Source organism: Cetorhinus maximus, chromosome 23, assembly GCF_964194155.1.
Source record: "Cetorhinus maximus chromosome 23, sCetMax3.hap1.1, whole genome shotgun sequence".
Classification (NCBI taxonomy): domain Eukaryota; kingdom Metazoa; phylum Chordata; class Chondrichthyes; order Lamniformes; family Cetorhinidae; genus Cetorhinus; species Cetorhinus maximus.
This window is the reverse complement of record NC_135901.1, coordinates 30696902-30713800: the sequence shown is the minus strand read 5'-3', so window position 1 is coordinate 30713800 and position 16899 is coordinate 30696902. Positions and strand designations below refer to the sequence as shown.

At 45.1% G+C, this 16899-nt stretch overlaps 2 protein-coding genes and 3 pseudogenes across 4 annotated transcripts in view; 3 read left to right on the top strand and 2 right to left on the bottom strand.

Annotated features, from left to right (window-relative positions):
* Positions 1–16899, top strand: part of LOC144696980 (uncharacterized) — a 322849-nt gene that overhangs the window by 42571 nt on the left and 263379 nt on the right. The gene's annotated exons all lie outside the window — the stretch shown is intronic.
* Positions 1–16899, top strand: part of LOC144697445 (uncharacterized) — a 296141-nt pseudogene that overhangs the window by 122615 nt on the left and 156627 nt on the right. The window lies entirely within an intron of this gene.
* The window catches only part of LOC144697220 (uncharacterized), a 197538-nt gene that overhangs the window by 79934 nt on the left and 100705 nt on the right, over positions 1–16899 (bottom strand). The gene's annotated exons all lie outside the window — the stretch shown is intronic.
* LOC144697155 (uncharacterized) overlaps positions 1–16899 on the bottom strand; it is a 266512-nt pseudogene that overhangs the window by 164323 nt on the left and 85290 nt on the right. The gene's annotated exons all lie outside the window — the stretch shown is intronic.
* LOC144697421 (uncharacterized) overlaps positions 11244–16899 on the top strand; it is a 47061-nt pseudogene continuing 41405 nt past the window's right edge.

The window sequence follows — 16899 nt, the reverse complement described above, 5'->3', positions numbered from 1 at the left end:
CACATTGTTTAGTTTCTCTGCAAATTCCTTATTCCCCATTATAAATTCTCCCCTCTCTGCCTGGAATGGACCCACATTTCTCTTTGCTAATCTTTTCCTTTTCACATACCTATAGAATCTTTTACAGTTGCTTTTTATGTTTCTCGCCAGTTTGCTCTGATGTTCGGTTTTCTCTTTCTTTATCAGTTTCTTGGTCCTCCTTTCCTGAATTCTGAAAAAGCTCCAATCCTCAGGCTTACTACTTTTTTTGGCCACTTTATGAGCCTCTTCCTTTGATCTAATGCAATCTTTATCTTTTCTGTTGGCCACAGTTACGTCACTTCTCCTGTTGGATTTTTATTCCTTAAAGGAATCTATATTTGTTGTAACTATGTAATAATTCCTTCAATGTTAGCTATTGCCTGTCTACCGTCATAAATTTTAATGTAGTTTCCCAATCTACCACAGACAACTTGACCCTCAAACTGTGATAGTTTTCTTCTGTGAGAAACACCCAGATAAATTATACAAAAGAACCATCTAACCAGCACAGCCCATCTCCATGGCAACATGGCATGATTTGGGGGGTTCCAAACAGAAATGCAAACTAAATATCTTTTACATTCCAAACACCCTTTCATCCTGTGATCCCTGTGAAATATGAAACAAGATATTTGCAACAAGGCTCAAAGAGCATCACCCACTGGGGACAAAGTCGTGGGACTGGTCAGTCCAGCAGAAAGAAACCCTCTGACCCTCCCACTTCACCAACTGTCAGAATGAACATGGTTCATTCCTGGATGTGATTAACAGCAGCAAAAACAGCAGAATCCAAACCCTGCAATCACTTGTGAACTCGCTGGTGTGTCTGCAGGTGGGATGACTGAGTGAAACCCCTCCCACACTGAGAGTAGGTGAATGGCTTCTCCCTGGTGTGAACTCGCTGGTGTGTCTGCAGGTTGTATAAACGAGCGAATCCCTTCCCACACACAGAGCAGGTGAATGGCCTCTCCCCAGTGTGAACCTGCTGGTGTGACTGCAGGTGGTGTAACCAAGCGAATCCCTTTCCACATTGAGAGCAGGTGAATGGCCTCTCCCCAGTGTGAATTCGCTGATGTACCTGCAGTCTGTAGACCTCAGTGAATCCTTTCCCACACTCAGAGCAGGGGAACAGCCTCTCAGTGTAAACCCGCTGGTGTGTCAGCAGGTTGGATGACCGAGTGAATCCCTTCCCACACTCAGAGCGAATGAATGGTCTTTCCCCAGTGTGAACTTGTTGGTGAGTGAGTAGGTTGGGTAACTGAGTAAATCCCTTCCCACACACGGAGCAGGTGAACAGTCTCTCCTTGGTGTGAACTCGCTGGTGTGTCTGCAGGTTGGATGACTGAGTGAAACCCTTCCCACACTGAGAGCAGGTGAACAGCTTCTCCCCAGTGTGAACTCGCTGGTGTGTCTGCAGGTTGTATAACCGAGCAAATCCCTTCCCACACACGGAGCAGGTGAATGGTCTCTCCCCGGTGTGAATCTGGTGGTGTGACTGCAGGTGGTGTAACCGAGCGAATCCCTTCCCACACTCAAAGTAGGTGAACAATGACTCTCCGGTGTGACTGCATCGATGAGTCTCCAGCTTCGATAGGGTTTTGAATCCCTTCCCACAGTTCCCACATTTCCACGGTTTCTCCATGGTACGCGTGTCCGTGTCTCTCTCCAGGTCAGTTGAAGCCTCGCCCTCACACAGAACATGTAAAATGTCTCTCCTCACTGTGAATGATGTGATTTTTTTTCAGGCTGTGTAACTGGTTAAAGCTCTTCCCACACTCAGTGCACTGGAATGCTCTCACTCGGGTGTGGGGGCCTTTTCAAGTCCCCCTGATGTTTAGAACATTTTGAAGCAGACAGAACACAGAAACATTTCTTCATCTAGATACAAAAGCTGATCATATTCAGGTTCCGATAAATCGAGTGACTCTGTGAGTTCTTAACCTTTGATTTCAGCCTTCTGTCTGCAAATCCTCCCGTTCTAGTATCCTGTAAAAGGAATTCACAACAGACATTACTGTCAGCATAGGATAGAAATTCAGAACAGACAATTCTAGTTTCTATGGAACATTCTTTCTTCTCTCATTCCACTAAAGCTGTAAATTTCCATCACACACTCTCTCTCTCCATTCGCACTCTGCTGTACCTAATATACACCCTTCCAATTCTCCTGAAGGTTCATGCTGATCGACAGATCCACGCTCACCACTCCCTGTCCAGGACACAGAGATCATAAGAAACATGAGCAGCAGTAGGCCATTCGGCCCATCGAGCCTGCTCCACCATTGAATGAGATTATGGCTGATCTGCCTCAGCGCCATTTTCCTGAACTATCCCCAAAAACCCTTAATATCTTCAATATCTAAAACCTATCAATCTCTGTCTTGAATATATTTAACCTAAGGAATCCATAGTCCTGCAGGGATCAGTACTGGGGCTCCAACTATTTACAATCCATATTAATGACTTGGATGAAGGAACTGACTGTATTGTAGCCAAATTTGCCAAAGATACAACAATAGGTAGGGAAGCAAGTTGTGAGGACTTTACAAAGAGTCCACAAAGGAATAGTGAGGGGGCAAAATATTGGCAGATGGAGTATAATGTGTGACAATGTGAGGTTGTCCACTTTGGCAGGAAAAATAGAAAAGCAGAATATTATTTAAATAGAGAGAGACTGCAGAATGCTGCAGTACAGAGGGATCTGGGTGTCCTTGCACATGAATCAGAAAAGGTCAGTCTGCAGGTGCAGCAAGTAATGAGGAAGGCAATTGGAATGTAAGCCTTTATTGCAAGGGGGATGGAGTATAAAAGTAGGGAAATCTTACTGCAGCTGTACAGGGTATTGGTGAGACCACACCTCGAGTACTGTGTACAGTTCTGGGCTCCTTCTTTCAGGAGGGATGTACTTGCATTGGAAGCAGTACAGAGAAGTTTCACCAGACTGACTGGATTACTCAACAGAGAGTCGGCATGGACTCAAGTTTCCAAATGGACTCCATCTGTGCCATGATGATCCCAGAACTGGAAAAACATAGTTACAATACTATGTTACAAGACTAGAAATAATAAGAAATGTATTTTATCACAGAACCATAAATAATATATCTAATATGCACCACATAACAACACTGGACATACCTCTGTCCTATATTAATTTATTGTCCCCTTAAATATCAGCCATCTCCTGAGGAAACCATCCCTTTAATTGTGAACATTGGGAAAGAGACCATCCTTTTAGCCAGACAAATAAATGTGTCAAGTGAGGGAGCAAAGGATGTCAATGTCTTTAAGAGAAAGAGAGACCTGGGCCAACCTTTCCAGAATCGGCACCCTCCCTGGATTCACTTCCTTTCCCTTCAGTTCCTGCAAGTCAACAATTTTCCCCCAGAATGAGAAAAGAAATGGAAAGGGGGAGAAAAGAAAGTGTTTTACTCTCAGATGTTGCACACAGGAGGAAGCTTTAGTCTGTGTGAAGCTCAATCTTCATTCACACAAAGCCCGGGCTCTGATTGGCTGGAGGACCAGAGTTCCTTCCGGTCCTCCAATTCTTCCTATTCGTTAATCGCTCAGCATAACGGGAAGGGCGGGGGGGCTCTCCCCCAGCACATGCGTAACTTCATCTTTCCCTTGGACATGCGCAGTCCCGGGACGCCAGCCTGAGCGGCGCATAGAGTGGTTTCCCCAACGCGGGGGATTGTGGGAGCTGCGGCCGCCATTACCCATCCGGAGCCCAGTCTCCAAACTCCTGGGACTGGGATGGAAAGTGGAGGTGGGGGGCGCAATGACCCCGCCCTTACAGAAAGTACATGTGGGTAGTTACTGGATTTGATTGTGACGTCCCCTTAGCAAAACAGTTTGTTAACTTCAAGTGTAAAGATTTAGACACCTGGGTGACATATTGGGGAGGGCAATAGGTGAGTGTGAAACTGATCCCCAGAGTCAGCACCTTCAGGGGAGGAGAACTGGGGGAAAAGCAGGAGGAGGATAGTCGGATGAATTAGTGTTACATTCAATAGGGAGGAGGGAGTGTGTGGGGGACAGAAATGTATAGTTTGAGAGGGAGAAGAATTTTCCTTGAGAACCAGAATTATCAGTTCTGAATTTCTATCTTTTTTTTATTCATTAACGGGATGTGGGCTTCGCTGGCTGGGCCAGCATTTATTGCCCATCCCTATTTGCCATTGAGAAGGTGGTGGTGAGTTGTCTTCTTGAGCCGCTGCAGTCCATGTGTTTTAGGTACACCACAGTGCTGTTTGGAAGGGAGTTTGATCCAGAAACAGTGAAGGAACGGCAAAATATTTCCAAGTCAGTGATGATGAGTGACTGGGAGGGGAACTTCCAGGTGGTGGTGTTCCCATCTATTTGCTGCCCTTGTCCTTCTACATGGTAGTGGTTGTGAGTTGGAAGGTCCTTGCAAAGAAGCCTTGGTGAATTGTGAGCCCTGCAGTCAGAGTGATTATTTTTGTCAACTCCCTTCGCAGAGTATTAGAGAAGGAGGATTTAGAGACAGGAAACTCAAATTAGATAACACATCAAAACCTGACAGTCACTCGATTCATCGGATTCTGAATATCATTGGTCTTGAATCTAGAAAGAGAAATATTTCTCTCTTCTGTCTGTGAGAAAAGATTTCAAACATCTGTGTATTGTTAAGATTTAAACTGATCATCCAATCTGGATGGACTCAAGTAGACACATGTTATAGAAAAGCCATAGAAATGTAAGGACTGTGTGAAGAGATTCAGATCCCCACCTGAGCAGGATGCTCATCAATGCATTCACACTGGGGAGAAGCTATTAACCTGCGTGCTGTGTGGAAAGTGGTTTACAGATTCTATCAACTAACTGACCCATCAGTGACTTCACACTGAGGAGGGGCCGTTCATGTGCTCGCTGTGTGGAAAGGGATTCATTCAGTTAGCCCACCTGCTGACAGAACAGCGCAGTCACCCAGGGGAGTGTCCGTTAACTTGCTCCGAGTGAGGGAATGGATTCATTTGGTCATCGAATCATGAACCATATTCATTCTGACAGTAGCTCAGTTGGTCTATGTCGGTGTTTATGCTCTGCATGAGCTTCTTCCAATTCTGCTTCACTTACCCCTGTAAGCAGAACCTTCTATACTTTTCTCCCCAAGGTGTTCATCTAGTCCCTCTTCAATGGACCTATTTTATTTGCCTCAATCACTTCCTGTGGTAGTGAGTTCCACATTCTCATCACTCTCACAGCAAAGAATGTTTCCTCCTGAATTCCCTATTGAATTTATCTGTGACAAAATCAGAAACAGAGAATTGTTTCGATGCAGGAGGAGGTCATTTGGTGCACCATGTCTATACCGGCTCTCGAAAAGAGCACTAACAGGGGAGGCAATGGCACAGTGGTAATGTCGCTGGACTAGTAATCCAGAGACACAGGCTAATGCTCTGGGGACATGAGTTGAGCAGGGGAGTTATCCCTGGTGTCCTGGCCAAAAATTTTTCAATCAACATCCCTAAAAACAGATCATCTGGTTCAGATTGCTGTTTGTGGGATCTTGCTGTGTGTAAATTGGGTGCCATGTTTCCTACATCACAACAGTGACTGCCCTTCAACAGTACTACATTGGTTGCAAAGCGCTTTGGGACTATTGTGGTTGTGAAAGACGCTATGTAAATACACGTTTTTAAATTTAAGATTGATGTTGCCTGATCTTGTTGTTTGTAACTTAATTGATTTCAGCCACCCCCAATTTGCCATTTAATAAATTCACTTTGGTTAGGACAGTACTTTAACCAATTGAGGCAAAGGAAGAATTCTCTGGGTATTAAATTTTAAAAGAAGTTTATTAAAGGAAAAATGTTTACTGAACAACTTTAAGGCATTGACTTTTACAACTTCATGCGGGTGATCAGTCTGTCAAAGCGTAACCCTCTCTGGCTCCTTCTTTGACAGTAATTCTTATGGAATTCACCCTCGGGAGTCTGGCTCCTTCTCTGACAGTAATTTCCTTGGAACTCGGCCTCGGGAGTCTTCAGTATTTGGCTAGCAAGGGAGACCTTCAGAACCTCTACCTTTATCTCCAAAGTGACCAGTACCTCACATCAGAGTTGGGCCTATTGTAACATGACAATTGGTCAGTTTGGTTACTAGAGTAATTTAATTGGATCCCCAATGCAGCAAGTAATTAAGGAGAGAAATGGAATTTTGGTCTGTATTGCTGGGGGTTGGAGTTTAAAACGAGGAAAGTCTTGTTACAAATGTACAGGGTGTTGGTGAGGCCGCACCTGGAGTACTGTGTACAGTTTTGGTCCTTGTATTTAAGAAAGGATATACTGGCATTGGAGGCAGTTCAAAAGAGATTCACTAGATTGATTCCTGGAATGAAGGGATTGACTTATCAACCTCAAACAGGTTAGGCCTTTATTCATTAGAGTTTAGAAGAATGAGGGTGATCTTATTGAAATGTACAAGATTCTGAGGAGGATTGACAGGTTAAATGTTGAGAAGATGTTTCCACTAGTGGGGGAATCTCAAACTAGGGGAACATTGTGACAGAATAAGGGGACACTCAATGAAAACTGAAATGTGAAGGAATTTCTTCTCTCAGAGGGCAGTGAATGTCTGGAATTCTCTACCCCAGGGAGTTGTGGAGGCTAGATCACTGAAAGTATTTAAAGAGGAGGTTAATAGATTTTTGAAATATCAGGGAGTTGAGGGCTATGAGGAGCTGGCATGAAAGAGGAATTGAGGCCTGGGGCAAATCAACCATGATCTTATTGAATGGCAAGGCAGGCTAGAGGGGCTGAATGGCCTACTCCTGCTCCTATTTCTTATGTTTTTATTACTTACACCACCTTCCCTCATTATCTTACACAGGAATGCAATAGAATTGTTTCATACTATCCCTTTATCTGATTCTATACCATCCCTTATTCATACAGTTTGAAATATTGAGGCTAATCAGAGCTTGAAGGTCTCTCTTGCCAGTACATTTATCATCACTGCACATTCTTTACATACACAGCAATTAAGGTTTTACATTTTTACAGCAAATAAAACTCAGTCTTTCACTATAACGACTGATTCATTATTGATTCATTAATTGTAAATCAATGAAGGCTCACTACTTATTCAATCATCTATTTACAAACTGGTAGTTAATTAATACAGTAATCTTTAATTAATACATTTAGTGAATACAAGATGCACTGGTTCAAAAAGACAATCTATGGAGGACAACAGCTAATACTAACAGCTAACACTAATCTAGATTGGCTTGTACAATGAGCCTTATTCTTGAGCTGGACATTGGCAGAATATAATGTCTTGTAGCTTATCAAAATTAGAGAAGAATTTCTTTGCATCAACAATTTCTGCTAGCTCTGCAGTTCCAAGAATGATTTACATTTATCCAGTGTTAATTTTTAAAATACAGATCCAGCCACATGAGAGTTTAAAATGGCTTCCTTGACCTTGTTACCCAGGACAGTGAATACGGTGTGAAAGTGATTGATGTTTGAAACTAAACTCGATTACCCAGGCCTACCTACAATTTCCTACATTACAACAGTGACAACACTTCACAAGTACTTGACTGGCTGTTAAACACTTTAGTAAGTCCTGTGCATGTGAGAGGTGCTTTAGAAATGCATTTATAAAATTTGTCCACAAATTTGGATTTATTACAATTGGTCCTCTCATCAAAATCATTGTTCAAGATTGAGTCTTAATTTTGAGTAATAACAATGTCTGACACCATTTCGAATACTCTGTGACAATGCAAACACACCATATCCTGAACAATTTGTTTTAAAAAACAATGAGTTGCTATGATTTGGAATTCACTGTTTGAAAACGGTGCAAGAAGCAGATTGAACTCTATCCTTCAAAAGGGAAATGGACAGATTCTTGAAAGGAAAAGAAAATGGCAGGGCAATGGGATTAACTGGACAGCTCTTTGGCAGGTTGGCATGAGCATAATGGGCTGAATGACCTCCTTCCGTGCTCTATGGCACACTTGTGCATGGAAAGTGAGTGATGAAGACCTGGAATCCCCTTCCTTCGAGGGTTGTAGAAGCAGAGATGATGGAATGTTTACCAATGGAATTTGGATGGGCGCTTGAGGGACATAAACCTACAGGGATATGGGGATAGAACAGGGCAATGGGACTGACTGGGTTGCTCTACAGAGAGCCGACATGAACTCAATGGACCAAATGGCCCCATTCTCTGCCCAAGAACCTACGAACTAAAGAGAGAAATTTCAGCTGCTCCACTCTCTCCAACGAACTGAAGAACCTCATCTGAATCCAACCCCTGGAATCACCTGTGAACTCAAAGGTGCCTCCACAGGTGGGATGAATGAGTGAATCCCTTCCCACACTCAGGGCAAGTGAACGGCTTCTCTCCAGTGTGAACTCGCTGGTGTGTTAATAAGTTGGATGAATTACTGAATCCCTTCCCACACTCGGTGCAGGCGAATGGCTTCTCCCCGGTGTGAACTAGCTGATGTCTCTGTAGATCAGACAACGTTCTAAAACTCTTTGCGCATTGTGAGCAGCTGAACGGTCTCTCCTCAGTGTGAATGCGCTAGTGGATCCTCAGAACTGCAGCACTTTTGAAGCCACTCCCACGGTCAGAGCATTTAAAGGGTCTCTCATTGGTGTGAGTGACATGGTGTATCGGCAGGCTGGATGACTGAGTGAATCGCTGCCCACACACGGAGCAGGTGAACGGCCTCTCCTTGGTGTGAACTCGCTGGTGCGTCCGCAGGGCAGATCCATCACTGAATCCCTTCCCACAGTCAGAGCAGGTAAACGGGCTCACCCCAGTGTGTACCCGCTGGTGTGTCAATAAGTTGGATGAATTCCTGAATCGCTTCCCACACCGAGAGCAGGTGAATGGTCTCTCCCCGGTGTGAACTCACTGGTGTGCCAGCAGGTGGGCTGACCGAGTGAATCCCTTCCCACACTCAGAGCAGATGAACGGCCTCTCCCCAGTGCGAACTCGCTGGTGCTTCTGCAGGCCGGATGAATGACTGAACGCCTTCCCACAATCAGAGCAGGTGAACGCCCTCTCCCCAGTGTGAATTCGCTGGTGTGTCAATAAGTGGGATGAATGACTGAATTGCTTCCCACACTCGGTGCAGGTGAACGGCTTCTCCCGTGTGACTGCGTCGATGAATCTCCAGTTTAGATGGGGATCTGAATCTCTTCTCACACTCAGAGCAGGTGAACGGTCTCTCCCCGGTGTGAACTTGCTGGTGTGTATGCAGATGGGATGACTAAGTGAATCCCTTCCCACACTTGGAGCAAGTGAATAGCCTCTCCACGGTGTGACTGCGTCGATTGGTTTCCAGCACAGACGGGGATCTGAATCCCTTCCCACAGTCCCCACATTTCCACAGTTTCTCCATGGTGCAGGTGTCCTTGTGTCTCTCCAGGTGGGACAATCAGTTGAAGCCTTGACCACGCACAGAACACGTGTACAGTCTCTCTCCCCACTGTGAATAGTGATGTTTTTTCAGCCTGTGAAACTGGTTAAAGCTCTTACCACAGTCAGTGCACTGGAAACACTCGCACTCGGGTGTGTGCGTGTCGGTACTTTTCCAGTCACACTGTTGTTTAAAATCTTTTCAACCAGAGAGAACAAACAAACATTTCAAATCCGAGATTCAAAGGCCAATGACATCTGGTCCCAGTGAATCAAGTGACTCTTAGATTTTGACGTGATGTTTGGTTTGAGATTTCTGTCTCAAAATCCCCCCCTTCAAATATCCTATAAAAGGAGTTTATAAAAGTCATCACTGTCAGTACAGGATAGAAATTCAGAACAGACAATTCTAGTTTCTATGGAACATTCTTTCCTCTTGTTCCCGAAAAGCTGTAAATCTCTGTCCCGCACACTCTCCCTCCTTTCTCACTCTGCTATGTCTAATGTACACCCTCACAAATCTCCTGAAGGTGCCGATTCATGCTGACCAACAGATCCATGCTCACCATGTCCTGTCCTCAACACAGGGAGCTGAAAATCTTCATGTGGCTCGGTCGGATATATATAGTTAATGTATTTAATGTACAGTATTATATAACCCAATTAGAGATACAGGGTGGATGTGACCAAGACTTTTTTAGGCAGCGAGCGGTCATGACCTGGAACTCACTGTTTATGAGGGTGGTGGAAGCAGAGATCATCAAGCATTTGAAAATTGAATTGAATGGGCACTTGAAGGAAATAAACTTACAGGGGAACGGGGATACAGAGGAGGAAAGGGACTGGCTGGATTGTTCTGCAGAGAGTCAGCATGGACACGAGCTACCAAATAGACTCATTCTGTGCTGCAATAATTTTTTTAATTCATTCATGGAAAGTGGGTGTCACTGGTGAAGCCAGCGCTTATTGCCCATCCCTAAATGCCCTCGAGAAGGTGGTGGTGAGCTGCTGCTGCTGGAAATGATTAGGAAATATACACAGTACTGTATTAAAATGGTAGATATAATAATACATGGGGTCTATTACTGAGTCATCAATCATATATCTAATAGGTACCATATAACAACACTGGACATATCTCTGTTCTTTTTTAATTTACTGTGCTCTTAAATGTCAGCCATCTCCTGGGGAAACCACCCCTTTTATTGTGAACATTAGGAAAGAGACCACCCTTTTAGTCAGACAAATAAAAGTGTCAAACTGAGGGAGCAAAGGTTGTCAATGTGTTTAAGAGAGTGAGAGAGACCAGGGCCAACCTTTCCAGAGTCTGCACCCTACCTGGATTCACTTCCTTTCCCTTCAGTTCCTGCAAGTCAACAATTTGCCCCCAGAATGAGGAAAGAAATAGAAAGGGGGTGAAAAGAAAGTGTTTTACTCACAGATGTTGGACACAGGAGGAAGTTTGTGTGAAATTAAAGCTTCATTCACACAAAGCCCCCGCCCTGATTGGCTGGAGGACCAGAGTCCTTCCGGTCCTCCAATTCTTCCCATTGGTCATCCCCTCAGCATGACGGGAAGGAGGGGCGGGCTCTCCTCCGCACGTACGCAGCTTCCCCTCTCCCGAGTTTTCCGAGCGGCTTCTTGCTCTGACCGGAGCCGTCGGCCGGTTGCTTGGAAACCTTGGCTCGAGGAGGTGGTGGAGGGGGAGGGGGAACAATAGGTGGGGGCGGGGCTCCCGTGTCCGCTCTCCTGGCCTGCCGACTGGAACCCGAGGACATCACCGCGGAGCAGAGTGATTCCTATTGGCCGATTCAGGCAGGGTCTCATTGTGGACGTCACAACGTGGAAGTTGCACAATGAGCTTCAGACTGAAACTTCCTCCTCTGGGCAACATCTGTGAGGAAATCAATGTGAGGGAAAGGAAGTGAATCCAGGGAGGGAGCAGATTCTGGAAAGGTTGGCCCAGGTCTCTCTCTCTCACTCTTAAAGACATTGACATCCTTGGAGCTGAATATCATCGGCCTTTGAATCTAGAAGGATAAATGTTTCTGTGTGCTGTCTATTTCAGAAGGTTCTAAACGTCGGGGGGCCTGGAAAAGGCCCAAGACCCACACACCCGAGTGAGAGTGTTCCAGTGCACTGACTGTGGAAAGAGCTTTCACCAGTTACACAGCCTGAGAAAACATCACATCATTCATAGTGAGGAGGGACATTATACACGTGTTCTGTGTGAGGGCAAGGCTTCAACTGACCATCAGGCCTGGAGATTCACAAGGTCACGCACACCATGGATAAAGCGTGGAAATGTGTGGACTGTGGGAAGGGATTCCGGTTCCCATCTGCACTGGAAACTCATCGACGAAGTCACACCGGGGAGAGGCCATTCACCTGCTCAGGGTGTGGGAAGGGATTCAGTCAGTCATCCCATCTGCTGTCACACCAGCGAGTTCACACTGGAGAGAGACCTTTCACCTGCTCTGAGTGTGGGAAGGGATTCAGTGATTCATCCACCCTGAAGACACACCAGCGTGTTCACAGGGAGAGACCATTCAGTTGCTCAGTGTGTGGGAAGGGTCTCAGTGATGCATACGCGCTGCAGAGGCACCTGCGTGTTCACTCCAGGGAGAAGCCGTTCACCTGCTCCGATTGTGGGCAGGGATTCACTCGGTCAGCCCATCTGCTCACACACCAGCGAGTTCACAACGGAGAGAGGCCGTTCACCTGCTCTGAGTGTGGGAAGGGATTCACTCAGTCATCCAACCTGCAGATCCACCGGAGAGTTCACACTGGGGAGAGGCCATTCACCTGCTCCGTGTGTGGGAAGGGATTCACTCAGTCATCCAGCCTGCTGCAACACCATGTCACGCACACCAATGAGAGACCTTTTAAATGCTCTGACTGTGGGAGTGCCTTCAAAAGGTCTCATGACCTGATGGTCCACCAGCGCATTCACACTAAGGAAAGATCGTTCAGCTGCTGTCACTGTGGGAAGACATTTGGAACATCCTCCAAATTGCTGATACACCAGCGAGTTCACTCTGGGGAGAGGCCATTCACATGCTCCATTTGTAAGAAGGGATTCACTCAGTCAAACGCTCTGCGGACACACGAGCGAGTTCACACCGGGCAGAAGCCGTTCACCTGCTCTGAGTGCGGGAAGGGATTCAGTGATTCATCACACCTGCAGAGGCACCGGCGAGCACATTCTGGGGAGAGGCCATTCACCTGTTCTGAATGTGGGAAGGGATTTACTCAGATATCCAACCTGCAGATCCACCAGCGAGTTCACACTGGGGAGAGGCCGTTCACCTGCTCTGTGTGTGGAAAGGAATTCAGTCATTCATACACTCTGCAGAAACACAAGCGGATTCACACTGGGGAGAGGCCATTCGCGTGCTCCGTGTGTGGGAAGGGATTCAGTGATTCATCCACAATGCAGACACACAAGCGAGGTCACACTGGGGAGAGACCATTCACCTGCTCTGAATGTGGGAAGGGATTCAGTGATTCGTCCAACCTGCAGACACACAAGCGAGTTCACACTGGGGAGAGGCCATTCACTTGCCCTGTGTGTGGGAAGGGATTCACTCAGTTATCCAACCTGCTGACACACCAGCGAGTTCACACTGGGGAGAGGCCATTCACTTGCCCTGTGTGTGGGAAGGGATTCACTCAGTTATCCAACCTGCAGACACACCAGCGAGTTCACAAGTGATTACAGGAGTTGGATTCTGCTATTGCTGCTGTTAATCATGACACTTGGCGAAGTGGGAGGGTGGGAGTGTTTCTTTCTGCTGGACTGGCTGGTCTCATGACTTTGCTTCCAGTGGGCTGATGCTCTTTGAGCCTGGGAGTGCACATTTCCTCTGAAATTATCCACAAAAATTTATGAAGTACATTTATTTTATCCTGGATAGTAAAAAGTGTTTTTCCTCCCGCCACAGGTAGTCCAAAAATAAATACATTTGTCTCAGTTCCATTGAGTCTACAGAACAGGGCCAGGCCAGTCAGCTCAATTGGTCTCTGTCAGTATTTATGCTCCACATGAGGCTCCACCCACCCCTCTTCATCTCCCCCCATCAGCATATCCTTCTATTCCTTTTTCCCTCATGTATGTATCTAGCTTCCTCTTAAATGTATTCATGCTCTTCACCTCAACCACTTGCTGTGGTAGCAAGTTCCACATTCTCACCACTCACTGGGTAATTATTGTTGGATTATTGAACCCCTGAAAATGCATGAAATATGTATGTCCTGTTAGGCATTACAGAGACTGGGTTAAAAGGTGACCAGGGCTGGGACCTAAATGTTGAGGGATATTTGACATCTTGGAATGACAGGAAGCTGGGAAAAGGTGGTGGGATAGCTCTGTTAATTAAGGATGGCCTCAGTTCAACACTGAGTGACGGCCTTCGCTTGAAAGATCAGGATGTCGAGTCAGCTTGCGTAGAGATAAGAAATAGTAACGGTTGAACAGGTGAGATGTACACCCATTGGGGTTTAGAAGAATGAGAGGTGCTCTTATTGAAACACGTAAGACCTGAAGGGATTGGATAGGGTGGATACCGGGAGGATGTTTCCTCTTGTGGGAGAGTCTAGAACCAGGGTACAGAGTTTAAGAATAAGAGGTCCCTTTTAAGACCGAGATGAGGAGAATTTCTTTCCTCTCAGAGGGTCATTGGAGTGGAATTCTGTTCCCCATAAAGTAGTGGAGGCTGAGTTAGACATACTTTTAATAGACAAGGGAGCCAAGGGTTAAAGGGGGGTCGGGCCGGCGGGGTGGGGGGGGTGGGGGGGGGGGTGCAGACAGGGAAGTGGAGCTGAGACCACAATCTGATCAGCCAGGATCTTACTGAATAAGGGAGCAGGCTTGAGGGGCTGAATGGCCGACTCCTGCTCCATGTCCTATGTTCCTATGTTACTTCATAAAATTCAAACTTCAATCAGGTCACCCTTCAGTTTTCTCTTTTCTCGAGAAACCTGTTCAACCTTTTCTGAGGGTTAAATACTCTCAGTTGTTATGAATCTGTGTGGCACCGTCTCCAATGCCCCTATTTCCTTTTTCTAAATGGAGATCACAAATGTTGACAGTACTTCCAGTGTAGTCTAATCATGGTTCAAAACAAGTTGAACATAACCTCCCTGCTTTTCAATTCTATCCCACTAGAATGGTACCCTATATCTGGGCCCCACACTTTAGGAAAGATGTGAAGTTCTTAGAGAGGGAGCAGAGGAGATTTGCGGGAATGGCACCAGGGATGAGGGACTTCAATCAGTTGGAGAGACTGGAGCAGCTGAAATTTCTATCTTTAAATCTAGAGCCATTTATGTAGGGAATGGGGCCATTCAGCCCCTCAGGCCCATACTGGCTCTCTGTAGAGCAAAGCAGTCGTCCCATTGCCCCGTTCTATCCCTTTATCCCTGTAGGTTTATTTCAATCAAATGCCCATCCAAATTCCTTTCAAAATAATTCCATCATCTCTTTCTCCCACCCTCATAGGAAGCGGGTTCCAGATCATTACCAGACACTTTAAATGCACATGAGGCCCATAGAGCACAGGGGGAAATTCGGCCCATCTTGCTCGTGCTGGATCTTTGAAAGAGCTGTCCAATTAATCCATTGGCCCTGCAATTTTCTTTTCCTTTCAAGAATCTGTCCAGTTTCCTTTTGAAGGACACAGTTGAATCTGTTTCTAGCAGTGTTTTCAGGCAGTGCATTCCATATCACAACAACTCGCTGTGTTTTCAAACAAAAAATGGTTACGGGGAAAAGGCAGGAGATTGGCACTGAGATAAAATGCTCAGAGAACTGGTGCAGACACGATGGGCCGAATGGCCACCTACACCGTTACAATTCTGTGATTCTGTGAAATTCAGGATATAGCGTGTTTGGATTTTCACAGACTATTCGAAATGCTGTCAAAGACTTTGTTATTACACAAAATTAAGACTCAGTCTTTATTAATGATTTTAATGAGCAGGCTGGTTGTAATGTATCCAAGTTTGGGGACAATTTTTGAGAAGAAATTACATTTCTATAGCACCTTTCATGACCACAGGCTCTCAGAAAGCGTTTTACAGCGAATGAAGTACTTTTGAAGTGTAGTCACTGTTACAATGTAGGAAAATGTAGATAGGCCTGTGCAGTCAAATTTAGTTTTAAAAATCCATCACTTTCATTCATACTGTATTCACTGCTGTAAGTAACAAGGTCAAGGAAGCCATTTTAAACTGTTATCATGTGGCTGGATCTTTATATTAAACATTAAAACTGTAAAAACCTAAATGTTTCAAGAAACTGCAGAGTGAGCAGAAATTATTTAAACAAAGGAATTCTTTTCTAATTTTTATCAGTTACAGGACACCATATTCTGCCAAAGTCCAGCTCAAGATAAGGCTCATTGATCAATCTGATCAGGATTAGTAAGAAAGTAAGTTATTGTCTTCCACAAACTGTTGTTCTGAACCAGTGTATCATGTATTAACTAAATCCATTAACTAAAGATTACTGTATTAAGCAGCCACCTGTCAGTAACAGGTGATTGAATAAGTAGTGAGCCTTAATTGAGTTCCAATAATGAATCAATAGTTACAGTAAAAGACTGAGTTTTATTTACTGGAAAGATATAAAACCCTAATTGCTGTGTATATCAAGAATGTGCAATGAAGTGAAATGTACTGGCAAGAGAGACCTTCAAGCTCTGATAAGTCTCAACATTTGAAACTGTATGAATAAGGGATGGTATAGAATCAGATAAAGGGATAGTATGAAACAGTTTGATTGTATTCCTGTCTAAGATAATGAGAGAAGGTGGTGTAAGTAATTGGGGATCCAATTAATCCAATAACCAAACTGACCAATTGTCATGTTACAACATGCCCAACTCTGACGTGAGGTAATGGTCACTTTGGGGATAAAATCAGAGGTTCCGAAGGCCTCCCTTGCTAGCCAAGTATACCTTTCTCTTCGAGTAAACTTCCTTTTAAATTTACTATCTCGGGCCTTTCCCTTAATTGGTTAAAGTCTTGTCCAAACCAAAGTGAAATTATCAAATGGCAAGTTGAGGGTGGCTGAAATGAATTAAGTTACAATAACGAGATAAGGGAACATGAATCTTAAATGTAAAAATGTGCATTTCGATAGTGCCTTTCATGACCACAATACACCCCAAAGTGCTTTACAGCCAATGAAGTACTTTCGAAGGGCAGACACTGTTGTAATTTAGGAAACGCAGCAGCCAATTTGCACACAGCAAGATCCCACAAACAGCAACGTAAGAATGACCAGATGATGTGTTTTTAATGATGTTGATTGATAAACATTGGCCAGGACACTGGGGGTAACTCCCCTGCTGAACTTCAACATAGTGGCCCCGGGAAGTTCTAAGTCTACCTGAAGCAGCAGACGGGGCCCTTGGATTAGCATCTCATCCAAAAGACAGCAGCCCTGACAGTACAGCACTCCCT